Source organism: Aethalodelphis obliquidens, unplaced genomic scaffold, assembly GCF_003676395.1.
Source record: "Aethalodelphis obliquidens isolate GAN/ISIS:26980383/991018 unplaced genomic scaffold, ASM367639v1 scaffold2, whole genome shotgun sequence".
NCBI classification, from domain to species: domain Eukaryota; kingdom Metazoa; phylum Chordata; class Mammalia; order Artiodactyla; family Delphinidae; genus Aethalodelphis; species Aethalodelphis obliquidens.
In genome coordinates, this window is record NW_020837946.1 from 92,365,196 (window position 1) to 92,378,224 (window position 13,029).

Sequence of the window (13,029 nt, forward strand, 5' to 3'; positions counted from 1 at the left end):
CCTGAGGTCAGACAGACCTGCGGTCAGATAGACCTGGGCTCAGACAGACCTGGGCTCAGACAGACCTGGGGTCAGATAGCCCTGGGGTCAGATAGCCCTGGGGTCAGATAGACCTGAGGTCAGATAGACCTGGGGTCAGATAGACCTGGGGTCAGACAGACCTGAGGTCAGACAGACCTGGGGTCAGATAGCCCTGAGGTCAGACAGACCTGCGGTCAGATAGACCTGGGCTCAGACAGACCTGGGCTCAGACAGACCTGGGGTCAGATAGCCCTGGGGTCAGATAGCCCTGGGGTCAGATAGACCTGAGGTCAGATAGCCCTGAGGTCAGATAGACCTGCGGTCAGATAGACCTGGGGTCAGACCGACCTGGGCTCAGACAGACCTGGGGTCAGATAGATCTGGGGTCAGACCTGGCTTAGAAAACAGCACCCCCTTTACTAGTTGGGTACCTTTGAGTGAGTCACTTACTACCTCTAAGCTTCAATTTCCTCATTTGCCAAATGGGATAATAACAAAATAATTGATGGAATGTTTGATTGTCGTGAGAGTCTATAAAATTTGCAGAGCTGATTTTTAAAAATTGATTTGTAACCCATCGCAGCTTAGCTCTTGGGCTTCCATTTCTGCTGATTGTGGAAAATACTTCACCCTTCAGTGTAACATAACTTGGTCTTTTCTAATTCAAGACTTACTTTGGGGGTAAAGATTGACTTAAATTCAAGGTTCACCCCTCAACCTTCTGGGAGGCATCTGTGTACAAGGGGATTCTTCATGGTATTGAGATGGAGTGGTGTCCATCTGGTCAGTCCTCACCTCCTTCCACTGGAGTTCACCTCTCTGCTGGTCCACGTGTTGGGTGGGTTCACGTCAGCCACAGCCGCAGCCTGGGCCAGCAGGAGGGAGACAGGCCTCCTTGTTCCATACCTGGGTTGATCTAATATTGGTGGCCTCTGCTACTGTGCCTTGTTCTAGGTGGCGTGCTGCTCTCCTTAGCAGCACTCAGCTGTCTCCCAGCCTTCCAGTGTGCAGACCCTCAGTGAGGTAGCCAGGGCTCCCTGTAGCTGCATCCAGGGGCACAGGACCTCCAGGGCATGCACCTTGGTGTCTCAGTCACACATCTCCCAGGGCAGCACACTGGCACTCATTCCTGGACTGACGTTCACACTTTCTCCACTCAAGGGTCTGGTGTCTTTGTAATGCCTAGTAGATATTCTTCCAAGGGTGGGAGAATACAATCAACTACAATCAACTCCAAGAACAACCTGGAACTCCAGGCAGGATGCAGGGCCTTTGAGATCAGCTCTGAGCCCCAAGCTATTCAAATAGCAGTTGCACAGCAAATAAAAGTCATCATGTATTACCAGTACAAGAAGAATATGATAAACAAAATTAAATAGAAGTCTTGTGATCGAAAGTGGAATAGCTACTGCCAAAAAAGACAGAGAACACTTCTAAACTTGAAACATACACAAATCATGCCTTGAAATTGACTCTTATCTCTAGGTATCATGAGAATTAACTAATGTTGCACTCCTGGAGAATATAAGTGATATATAAATGCTAAACAATTTACATTTGCCTAACCACTTAGGATGCATACCGAAATACTGTGCAATACTGATCTTCTAGAAGATGAATCCCCCCTAAAAGCAAACGACTTCCACAGTGGCTTGATAAATGACAAGGAAATAGCAGTTTTATGACTCTCATACTGATGTTCTGTGCTACGATGGAACAAATATTAAAAGAGAAAAATCTATCTTTATCTCCAGGATAAGATTATGGTGCCTGGGTAGCTGGTACTTTCTGAAGAAGGCCATACCAACCGAACAGCTTTCCCTAAAGGCACTGGCACAGGAAGAAATGGGTTTGCTATTTCGGTGAACATTTCATGAACACTTAGATGCTAGTGCTGTGCTACATGTTGGGAATACAAAGGTAAATAAAGTGATTCCTGCCCTGAGGTCGCTTGCCCTCACTTGATATTTTGCCTTTGTCCTTTCTCTATCTTGCCGTCCCCGGGACTCTCCCAGTCTCCCCAAACTCAACAACCTGGCAGTCATCCGGCACCCCTCCTTATCCCTCAAGTGCCAAATCCAATTAGTCACCAAGACCCAGGGTCCCTCCCACTTGGTTGAGAGTGGCCTCTGAGGCCATAACTCCCCGACACTTCCAGGCTGCCTTGGCACTGGAGAAGGCCCTGAGGCACAGAAGCAAGGAGGACCTGAAGCTGTCCTCTATAGCCATGGCTGAAATCCCAAGTAGACCCAGGGATGTGATAAGGGGCACCCAAGTATCTGCTCTACCAGTTGTGCTACGCAAAGAGGACCACCGAGCAGAGAGATGACAAAAGGAACATTCAGTGGGGAGACAGTGAGGATAAGGACGGATGGAGGAAAAAAGAGAAAGAAAGATGGTAGGAACATGGACAGGAAGGAGACGGAAAAGGGAAAGAGTCCAGAAACCAAGTGAGAGGGAACAGTTAGGACCCCAGGAAAAGCTCAGTCCCTCTGCTGATGAACGAAGAGCAGAGAGCAGATTTTCAGACAAATGGGATAATGCCGCTTAATGAAATAGGGTTAGGAGCTCTTAGAGGTCTCCGGTATTAATTCAAGCAGAGTAATGGAGGTGGCAGTCAGGAGGGTATTAGGAAACACAGTTGAAAAAAAGACACTGGGTTTCACCCCCAAATACGGTCATATTCTGAACAGAAGAATCTGAGAATCTTCAGTTTGAAATGTGCAACTTCAAGGAAGAATAAGCAAAGGCAATGACCTGGCTCGTATGTCCCACAACGACTGGCAACCTCTACTGCTAGAAAAAGTGTCTTCCTGCAATGGTCTGAGATTCCTAACGAAATGTGACTGGGGGGTGAGAGTGGGGGAGGGAGCTGGCACCTGGAAGTTCTCTCTCCTCCAAAACCACCTTTCTCATCAGCTCACGGATGCCTGTAGTTCCAGTTTTGTTGGTGGGAGGGAAGAAATGAGTGACCGGGTGTTGAATGCCGATCCCATGCTAGCTCTATGCCAGGGGATTTACATACATTAACTCGTTTACTCCTCATGGTACCCTCTGAGGTAAAGATGTCTAACCCCCATTTCACAGATGAGAAGATTAAAGCTGGGAGTGGTTAAGAAACACTTCCTATATCACACAGCTAATAAGAGGCAGAGCCACAACTCCAGCTCTGTCTTTCTGTACCAATGTCCCCAGTCTTTCCCCTGCGCCATGTTGTGTCCATCGGGCTTAACACTTTACCTCCTGGGAACAATGGCAATACCCCTAAAAAGAATCACACACTTTTAGACGTCACTAGCTTTGCTCGTTCATTCGATACCTGTCTATTTCGCACTTCGTTGGACTCATTCATTCACCAGGTATTTACAGAGTCCGACTAATGTGTCAGGCGCTATGCTTTGGGGATAGCACAGTGAATCACCAGCTGTGATCCCTGTACCCTGGTGGGGAAAAGGGACACAAGACAATTAAATAAAAGAATTACAAACTGCAAATTTGGAATGTACTATGAAGGAAATAAACAGGAGGCTGGGTCAAAGGGAAATAGGGGAAGGGTGGCCCACATCGGAAGTGACATTCAAGACAAGCTCTGTCGAATGAGAGGCTCAGGCATGGTGCTGGGAGAAAGGGATTCCAAGCAGCAGAAATAACCCATGAAAAGATCTGGAGCATGAAACAAGCTTAAAGAAAGCTCAACTGACTGGACAATGGTGAGTACAGGAAGCAGGGGTGTGCAAGGTGCTTGAGAACAGGCGGGGCCCCATCCTGCAGGGCTCTGTGTGCTCTTTGGGGACTCTGGGTTTTGTGCTGTGTGCAAAGGAAGCCGTGAAGGATTATGACCGGAGAAGGAATGTGATCCAATTATGTTTCTAAAAGATTTCTCCAGCTGCACGTGGAAAACAGACTCTCAGAGGTCAACGGTAGGGACAGGGAGAACTGTTAAGGAGGCTGCTGGAGTATTCTAGAAAAGAGACCAAGAGGGTCTGGATTAGAGTGGTGGCAATAGAGGTGGAGGGAAGTGGCTGGCTCTGAGATCCTCTGGAGGCTGAACCAAAAGGACGTGCTCACACGTAGGGGAAGTGAAGACAGAGGTGACTACTGGGTTTCTGCCGGAGAAATTAGATGGATGATGGAGTCGTTACTGAGGTCGTAGCTCACAAAGGTCACAGAGCTAAGTAAGGGGGAGGACTGGGACTTCCCTGGCGGTCCAGTGGTTCAGACTCCACGCTCCCAATGCAGGGGGCACAGGCTCAATCCCTGGCTGGGGAACTAAGATCCTGCATGCTCCACGGCCCGGCAATCCAATCAATCAATGTAGGCAGTGTGATTCCCCAGGCACACTCACCACAAAGGCATCTGCCTCTAGCTGGCGACAGAGACGGGTAGTTCATTCCCTTATTACTCTCCTTGGCCCTTTCCTGCCTAACTTACTGCTCTCCCTCATCCCCACAGACGTCCTTGCTCAGGACCTGGGATGGCTCTCCTCCCTGCACTGACCTTGTCCAACATGGTGATGATGCTCAGAGAGGCAACTCTCACGGTGTTGAGATTTCACATCCCCTCCACCCCCTCACAGCTACAAGGTTAACATTACCAGCACCCTAAACCTTGCTCCAAATCCCCATAGGTGCCCCGACTCCAAAACCTGGGCTGGGAATACTTAATCTTCATTTTAAACCAGACACTGATCAGATCAAACTCAGGTACTTTGGACGTAGGTTGACATGGCAGAAGAGCAAAGGGAGTAATCACTGCTGATAAAACGGAGAAAATGGAAGAAAAAGCTCTTTTAGCTTAAATTGTTTCCTATAAAACAGTTTTGAAGGTAAAAGGTACTATCTTCTTGTCAGTGTCAACATTTCTCTCGCTGGGTAAGTGAAATTATGTTTCTGTCAATGATGAAATCTCTCCAAAAGGGAGGTGACATTTTGCTTGGGTTCTGGCAAGGAAAGACTGGGTCTAATGAAACTGGTAACTACACGGACGCATAAAAAAACATTTGCATAGGAGGCAAGCAAACATCACCCCATTTCTACTGTCTGCAATGAGTGTATGCCCAGAACTCTTAAACCCTGCCTACGCTAATATGGCTCAATTGATTTGATGAGTATTTTTCACTGAATTTCTGCCTGGTGTTTGGGTTAGAGATAGAGCCAGAGACTGTATGCTACTGCTTTCTCTCTATCACCTATTATCCAAACTCATCGCTTGACTGTCAGTGGCCAATATTCAGATGCCTTTGCTATCTGCCCCATAACCTCGAGCAGCGCCATCTTGTTGATCCAACCAGAGCCACAGTCTATCACCTGTTCCTCTGAGCTCAGTTGTATCACAAAATCAAAACCAGTATAAGAGATGCCAGATCCTGCATGAGAATTCAATATTCAAGGCTCCTGATCTGAGGAGGCACTGGTTTTCCAGCTGCACTTCCTCTCCCTCTGTGTGATGGATGGCATGCCATCTGAGCCCATGAGAGTTAATGCCCTCACCTCTAAGTAGGAATCCCTAAGACCTACAGCTACAAAGAGGAACCAAAGAAACTGCTTTGAAGGGTTAAAAGCAATTCCCTCCTGGAGGAGAGAACCAAGGCCCCTTTATTTCATAGTTGCCGAGCTGAAGCCTGCAGTTTGCTTGGCATCTAGCATGAGCTTGTGCCCAGAAAACCAGAAATGACAAACAGAAGCAGAAGCACAGTTTGGGCACACATTAATATGTTTGGACTCAGAAGAGGTAGAATTCTCTAAGATATTAAGGGGCATTTTTGTCCCACCTTAGAGTACAGCTCTGACGCTCTTCTCAGATCTTTTCATGGTTGATTCTTCTCAAACTAACAGTTGATCTAAGTCATGGGCACATTTTGGAAAGTTGTAAATGTGGAGCTCGAACCAAGCTAAAATTGCACGTGTATGAGAAACAGAAAAGGCTGGAACAAACAAGTGAAGGAGAATTCAGAGGGAAGAGTTTAACCATGTCCACGGATCCATCCAAAGAATATAAGCAAGTGCCACTTTTATTCCCAGTCACCCAAATGAATATTGGGAATTGAAATTAAAAAGCACTTTTTCTAAATGATGCCATTATACAAAGCATCATCACATTTTCTCCCACTCCTGTCCTCTTCCTCTTTCCCCACCCTACCCTGCCTCTAAATAAATCAAATTTACAACGTAAGATGTGGCCGATGATAATACGCAACATTATTCTGTGAGCCATCAAGACAGAAAAAATGCTGCCAATTCAACCCTGACACACACCTTGGTTTCAGAGATGTTGAAATGTGAAAAAAGGGTTCATCTTAAAATCTATGAACCACAGCATACACACAGGCGCACACGCGCGCGCACGCACACACGCACATCATACGCGTCCGTGTATTCCTCTAAGCAAGGGTAGAAAAACTGTCATCAAGAACCAATTTTCCAAACAGGCTAGATTTGTGCCGCCCCTTAAAAGGAGGGTGTGGGGAATTTGAACTTTATTTTATGGCATACATTTGCTGCCTGAAGACAACTCGGAACACCACTGACAGATAATGGACCACATTTCATATCTGAGAAATGTCTTATTTTTAAAACTGAAAGCAGAGAAAGTCATTAGGTTTCCTTTCACTCTTGCCACAGAATGGCAGGGCAATTTTCATCATACCTACTCCTTTTTTTTTTCTTCATTTTCCATCTTCCTCTTCTCTCTTACATTCGCCTTTATTCTTGCTCTCTCTCTTTTTTTTTTTTTTTTTACTTGAAATCTAGTTTAGGTGTCTCCATATCTCATTAACGTGGTCTGCCTCAAAGGTCCTTAATAATAACTTATTGTACATGTTTATTATACTTGATAGGAAGTAATTTTATTGAAGCCCCTTTTGTTTCCTCGTTTGATCATAATCTTGTGTCTCCACACCGGTAATACTGTCCCTAAGAAATTAGTATTTTTAGCATTATTCTTGTTTGTTATAACCAGGGAGATGATAATGAGAATTCATGAGGCTGCAGAACAGGTACAGTGACTCCACCTCTAAAACAGCGCAGTGCCTAACTGTAACGAAGATGCTTTGTACTTATTTGGCATAATATTCCTGACACCTAATAGTGGTCATTTTCTTTCCAACACTAAGGATTTGTTTAGATCGATTACTCATTGCATTGGTTGTTTGTTAAAGCCTTATCTAGGCCACTCATACAAAAGGGGGGGGGCCAATTAATTGAAGTTTAATCATTCAGCAAGTCAACATTTATTAAGTGCCCGATCTTTTCCCAGACATTCTAGCAGGCACTGCGGATAGGTCTTGGCAGAAAACGGAAACATATCCGAATTAAAAATAGCCCAATGTATTTGTCCCTTCAAGCTGCTGTAACAGAATACCACAGACTGGGTAGCTTATAAAGGATAAACACAGTTCAGGAGGCTAGAAGTCTGAGATCAGGGTGCCATGGTCCGATGAGGGCTTTCTTCTGGGTCACAGACTTCTTGTTGCATCTTCACACGGCAGAAGGGGCTAGGGAGCTCTATGGGATCTTTATGAGAGCATTAATCCCATTCATGAAGCCTCACCCTCATCATCTAATCACTTCCCAAAGGCCCCAACTTCTATCACCATCGCATTGTGCATTAGAATTCAAAATGTGAATTTTGAGGGGAAACAAACATTCAGAGACCATAGCATCCAACAACCTCCAGACAGTTAAACTTAGCACTGTCCCTTCTAAATTTCCTCCATCTGATGAGCAATTATCACTTCCTTCTCTGGATCCCTGTTCCCCTCAACTAAGACAGCTCAAGCCTGTGCCACAAAACATATCCTTAATAAAGAAAAGAAAAATGGAAGCATCATTTAGAGGCATAGCTTATTCCATTACTTATGTCTTCTGCTTCATTTCTCTGAGGCCTTCAGACAAAAACTAGAACATGTTTCAACTTTACTTTAACCATATATTACGGAAAATTTCAAACATATAAAGTAGAAAGACTAAACTATGAACCCCAAGTACTTATTCCCAGCTTCAATAATTATCAATAATTCTGCCACTTTTATTTCATCTCTGCCTTCCACCTTTTTTCATATTGGATTTCAAAACCCAGATCTCCTACCATTTCACCCATAAATACTTCAGCATGTATTTCTGAATGATTGGGATTTTTTTCTCTTTTTAACTTCACCATAATGCCATTATCTCATTCAACAAACTTAACAAGAACTTCTAATTATCACCTCATAACCACCCTTATTTTTCCCTGATTGTCTCAAAAATGTATTTTTATAGTCAATTTGTTGAAATCAGCCTCCAAAGTTTGCAAATAGCATTTGTTTGATTAGTCTTTTAAGTCTCTTTCAGTCCAAAACCGTTTTCTCTCCCTTTCTTCTCCATGCCATTTATTTTTGAAGAAAACTGGTCATTTGTCCAGTGGTTGAATGCATCCTCGTGGTGTCATCCAACATGTTCCCCTTTCCTCTGTATTTTCTATAAACTGGTAGTTGGATCTAGAGATTTGATTCCATCTAGGTTCAATATTTTTAGCAACAAGATGTTATGGACCATGCTGTGGTGTCCTATTGCATCACATCAGGAGGCACAGAATGTCTGGTTGTTGCACTTTTTGTGATAATCAATGAGTTCAGGTGATGTCAACCTGATTCACCCACTAAAAAGCCTCCCCATGAACTTTCACCTAGTGTTTGTGTAGCCATTGATAATCATTGCCTAGAGCCACTATTCCATCAGAGATTTTTCCAGTTAATCAATCATTTCATGTCACAAGTATACCACAGAGTGAAATAACTTACCCTGGTATTGATTAAACTAAATCAGAAAAAACTACGGTTAAAACATTTTTTAAAGCACTGAAACACACTTGAGACTGTTATCTAAAAAATAAATAAATAAAAGTAGGAGAGTTCAACCTATAGATGTCTCCTCCTCTTTTGAAAACAAAAACTCCATTTTAACTGAAAATTTCCTAGACCACCTACTTGATAGCACTTGCCTTTTAATACCTATTGATTAGGAAGATGTAGATGATGAAAAGCTTCTAAATTCAGTGACCCACTAAACAGATTTCTAGTATATTAATCATAGCAGTAGTCTACACACCCCTGAACTATAGCAAAGCATGTGTCCTAAGGATAAAACATAATTTTAAATTATTCAAGATGCAATCTTTCCCCCTTCTGTCTTACATCCCAAACCATGCCCTCTGAAGAGCTGATCACTGGTGGGACTGGTGGAAGGAAAACTTCTTCAGGCTGAGTGTCACAAAAAGTCTGTGGGACCTTACAGAGAGCAAAGAACAAGATTTTCTGGACAATGTGCAACAACACAGATGGACCTAGAGATTATTATACTAAGCACAGTAAATCAGAAAGAGAAAGATAAATACCATATGTATATGTGGAATCTAACATATGACACAAATGAACTTATCTACAAAACAGAAACAGACTCACAGACATAGAGGACAGACTGATGGTTGCCAAGGGGGAGGGAGGGTGGGGGAGGAAGGGATTGGGAGTTTGGGATTAGAAGATGCAAACTAGTATATAGAGCATGGACAAAGAACAAGGTCTTACTGTGTAGCACAAGGAACTCTATTCAATATCCTGTGATAAACCATAATGGAAAAGAATATAAAAAAGAATGTATATATGTGTATAACTGAATCACTTTGCTGTACGGCAGAAATTAACGTAACATTGTAAATCAACTATACGGCAATAAAATTTTCAAAAATTAAAATTAAAAAAAATTTAAAAAGATTTTCTGGCCAGATTTTCTCCCCTCTTCACCCTTTGATATTTTCAAAAGAGAATGCAGAAGGCTCACATTCCTATTCCAATTACATGACTTACATACGTATGTGTCAGATATGGTGTTGATTCAGTCAACAATGTTTTCTTACAGATCTACAGCTCGAGGCAGCCCTCTTTTCTTCCCCCACTGGGGTCCACAGTCCAGCAACTTCCCTATATGGGTCTCTGGTACTTTGGTTCCAAACACTTCAACCATAGGCTCTACTGCCATCACCATCCTGCGATAATATTAAGACTACTCTCCATAAATCTAGAAGGCAAACAAGTATGGTCCCCCAGAGAAGGGCACCTTCTAAGCTAGAAGTTGGTTCCCCAAGACCAACTAGATAGCCCACAGTAGCATCAGTCCTAGTGGCCATCAAGGTAAGGAGGACAGACTGATGGTTGCCAAGGGGGACCAGTGGCCTACTCTCCTGCTGAGGCCAGAAGCACACACGGTACAATTGCCTGGTTAGGCTGACTGCTCACAGACAAGATAGGAGGCTAATCTGGCCATTGACCTAAACTCTGATGTTTGCAGCACACACTCACAGGGGCCCCAGACTCAAGCCTCCTTCCTCTGTATAACAGGCCATTTGATATTTCTGCTGACATTCTTCACTCAAAGGTATTTTATTCCAGATGTCATGAAGTGAAACTTTTGAAATTGTGAAGCGACTTGTTGCAAGCAGAGCTGGCTTTGCAGAGATGCTGAGATGAGGACCAGCTTCTATCCATCGATCAGAAAGAATCTGCAAAACATCTTAGATGAAAGACAGCTACGAAAAGGGCTGGGGAGGCCGAGCGGACCTGAGTAGAATGCTGAGGATGGCAGCTAAACAGGGACTCCAGCTCCAATTCTGTTATAGAGCACTTTTCCCAATATTCAAAAACCAGAGGGGACAACTTGCCATGATCCAAAGGACTAAGTCTACTCTCTTCATCAAGCCTTGCCCAATATTCCTCTTAACATGTTTTCAGAACTGCTCAACCAGAACATACACGTAAAATGCAAATTGGGGGGAGGGGGGGGAAATAAAGTATCATGTTGTCACTGATTCCAGCCTATTTTAAAAAATATTTTATTCCTTTTTAAAATAAATTTATTTATTTTATTTATTTTTGGTTGCATTGGGTCTTCGTTGCTGTGTGCAGGCTTTTCTCTAGTTGCGTTGAGTGGGGGCTACTCTTCATCGCGGTGCATGGGCTTCTCTTTGCGGTAGCTTCTCTTGTTGTGGAGCATGGGCTCTAGGCGTGCAGGCTTCAGCAGCTGTAGCACGTGGGCTTCAGTAGCTGTGGCTCACGGGCTGTAGAGCACAGGCTCAGTAGCTGTGGCTCATGGGCTTAGTTGCTCCATGGCATGTGGGATCTTCCCGGACCAGGGCTCGAACCCATGTCCCCTGCATTGGCAAGTGGATTCTTAACCACTGAGCCGCCAGGGAAGCCCTGATTCCAGCCTTGAGGAATGAATTCTGACAAGAGCCACGTAGCATTTTCTTAGAGAACCACTGTGTCTTCCTCCTTGCCTCTTCCAAATGAAACTGGACAGTAATAAAGTCAGGCTCAGCATTCATTCATTCATTCATTCACTCAACATTTAATGGACAGCCCTATGCTAGGAGGTACAGCGATGAACAGGACAGATTGCTGGTCCACGATTTCCTGATCTAACCAGTGATATCGAAAGTTATGCCACTAACCTCAGAGCCTCATGGTAGGACGATGCTACAGGAGAAGTGAGTCTCTCGTGCTGTGGATGCAGCATTCTAACTGTTCAGTGGGCCGTGAGGGAAAGCTATGCAGGGGCATGCCTTTGGAGTCTTGATGTTTGCTCCTGATTTTTTGCAGCTGCAGGTGTGGCCCTGGAATAAGAAGAGGCTGGATTCTACTTACCCTGCAAGAAACTCCATGTCTCAGCTTTCTGGGTTTTCTGCGGTCAAAGCTCTTGCCCAAGAAGGGCAGTCACCTGAGGAGAATGATTCCTGTAAAAAGAAGAGAGCGACTTAACTGAAGCTAAGACCTCCTCCCCAGGAGGACTGTGGAGGAAGAAAGAAGAAAGGTGACTCTTAACAAAGATCTATTGCGGATCGGTGCAGGACAGCAAAGATGCGATGAGAAAGCTGAAGTCCAGGCCCTATTTTATTAATTAAAATTTTTATTGCAGTACTTGTAGATTTACATGCATTGTAAGAAATACTACAGAGAAAATCCCCTGTATGCTTTTCCCAGCTTCCCCCAAAGGCAACATCTTGCAAAATCACACTCTACTGTCACAAACAGGATATTGACAGTCATATAATCCACCAGACTTATTCCAATTTCCCAGTTCTACTTGTACTCATTTTTGTGTGTGTCTATAAAGTTCTATACAATTTTATCACCTGTGTAGATTCATGTATTCATCTCAACAGGAAAGAAAACGCGCAGCTCCAACACCAAAGGATCCCTCATCCTGCCCTTTTATGACCACAACCATCTCCCCTAACACCTAACGACCACTAAACCTGTCTTCCATTTCTAACTATTATCGTGGTCTGATTGTTATATAAATGGAATCCACGATACTGGCTTCTTGGGGTTGGCTTTTTTTGCTCAACATAATGCCCTATTTGTCCAAGTTGTGTGTGTATCAACAGTTTATTCTTTTTATTTCTGAGTAGTATTCTATGGCATGGATGCACCATAGTTGAACCCTTTACCTGTTGAAGGGCATTTGGGCTGTTTCCCATTTGGGTCTATTATGAGTGAAGCTGCTATGAACATCCGTTTCCGGTTTTTCCAATGCTGAGGGACATAAAATTTAGAGTCTACATTCTGGGACAGACCCCATTGGTAAATAGCCACTGTGCACGGGCAGGCTGTGGAGGTAAAGCATTTCCACCCCTTAGACGCTGGGCTAGCTGCTGAGTCCCGGAGCTTCAAGGCCCATCACCATGTGGCCCCTGGTCAGCATGAGGACTGGATTGGAGGAGCCTCCGCAGCGCTGGCAGGAAAGAACGCCAGGCGTCTCCTGCTGCTCAGTGTGGCTTCTCCAACCAGGAAGTGCCTGGGCAGTGGCCGCAATGCAGATTCCTGGGCCCAACCCCAGAAATTCTGATTGGGTCACTTCAAGGTGAGTCCAGCAATCTGCATTTATATGAAGCAAACCAGGTGCGCCTCCCTTGGCTCCTCCCCCTTCCTGGTGTTCACACTTTTGTGTAACCTCCACTTCAGTGTGGGTGGGACCT

General features: G+C 44.4%; 1 long non-coding RNA gene across 1 annotated transcript in view; it reads right to left on the reverse strand.

The window, feature by feature from the left end:
* Nucleotides 1–13,029, reverse strand: part of LOC113633687 (uncharacterized) — a 98,892-nt gene that overhangs the window by 3,608 nt on the left and 82,255 nt on the right. The window contains exon 3 of the long non-coding RNA XR_003438301.1: nucleotides 11,696–11,784. This is a non-coding gene — a long non-coding RNA (uncharacterized LOC113633687). The remainder of the gene's footprint in view (nucleotides 1–11,695; nucleotides 11,785–13,029) is intronic.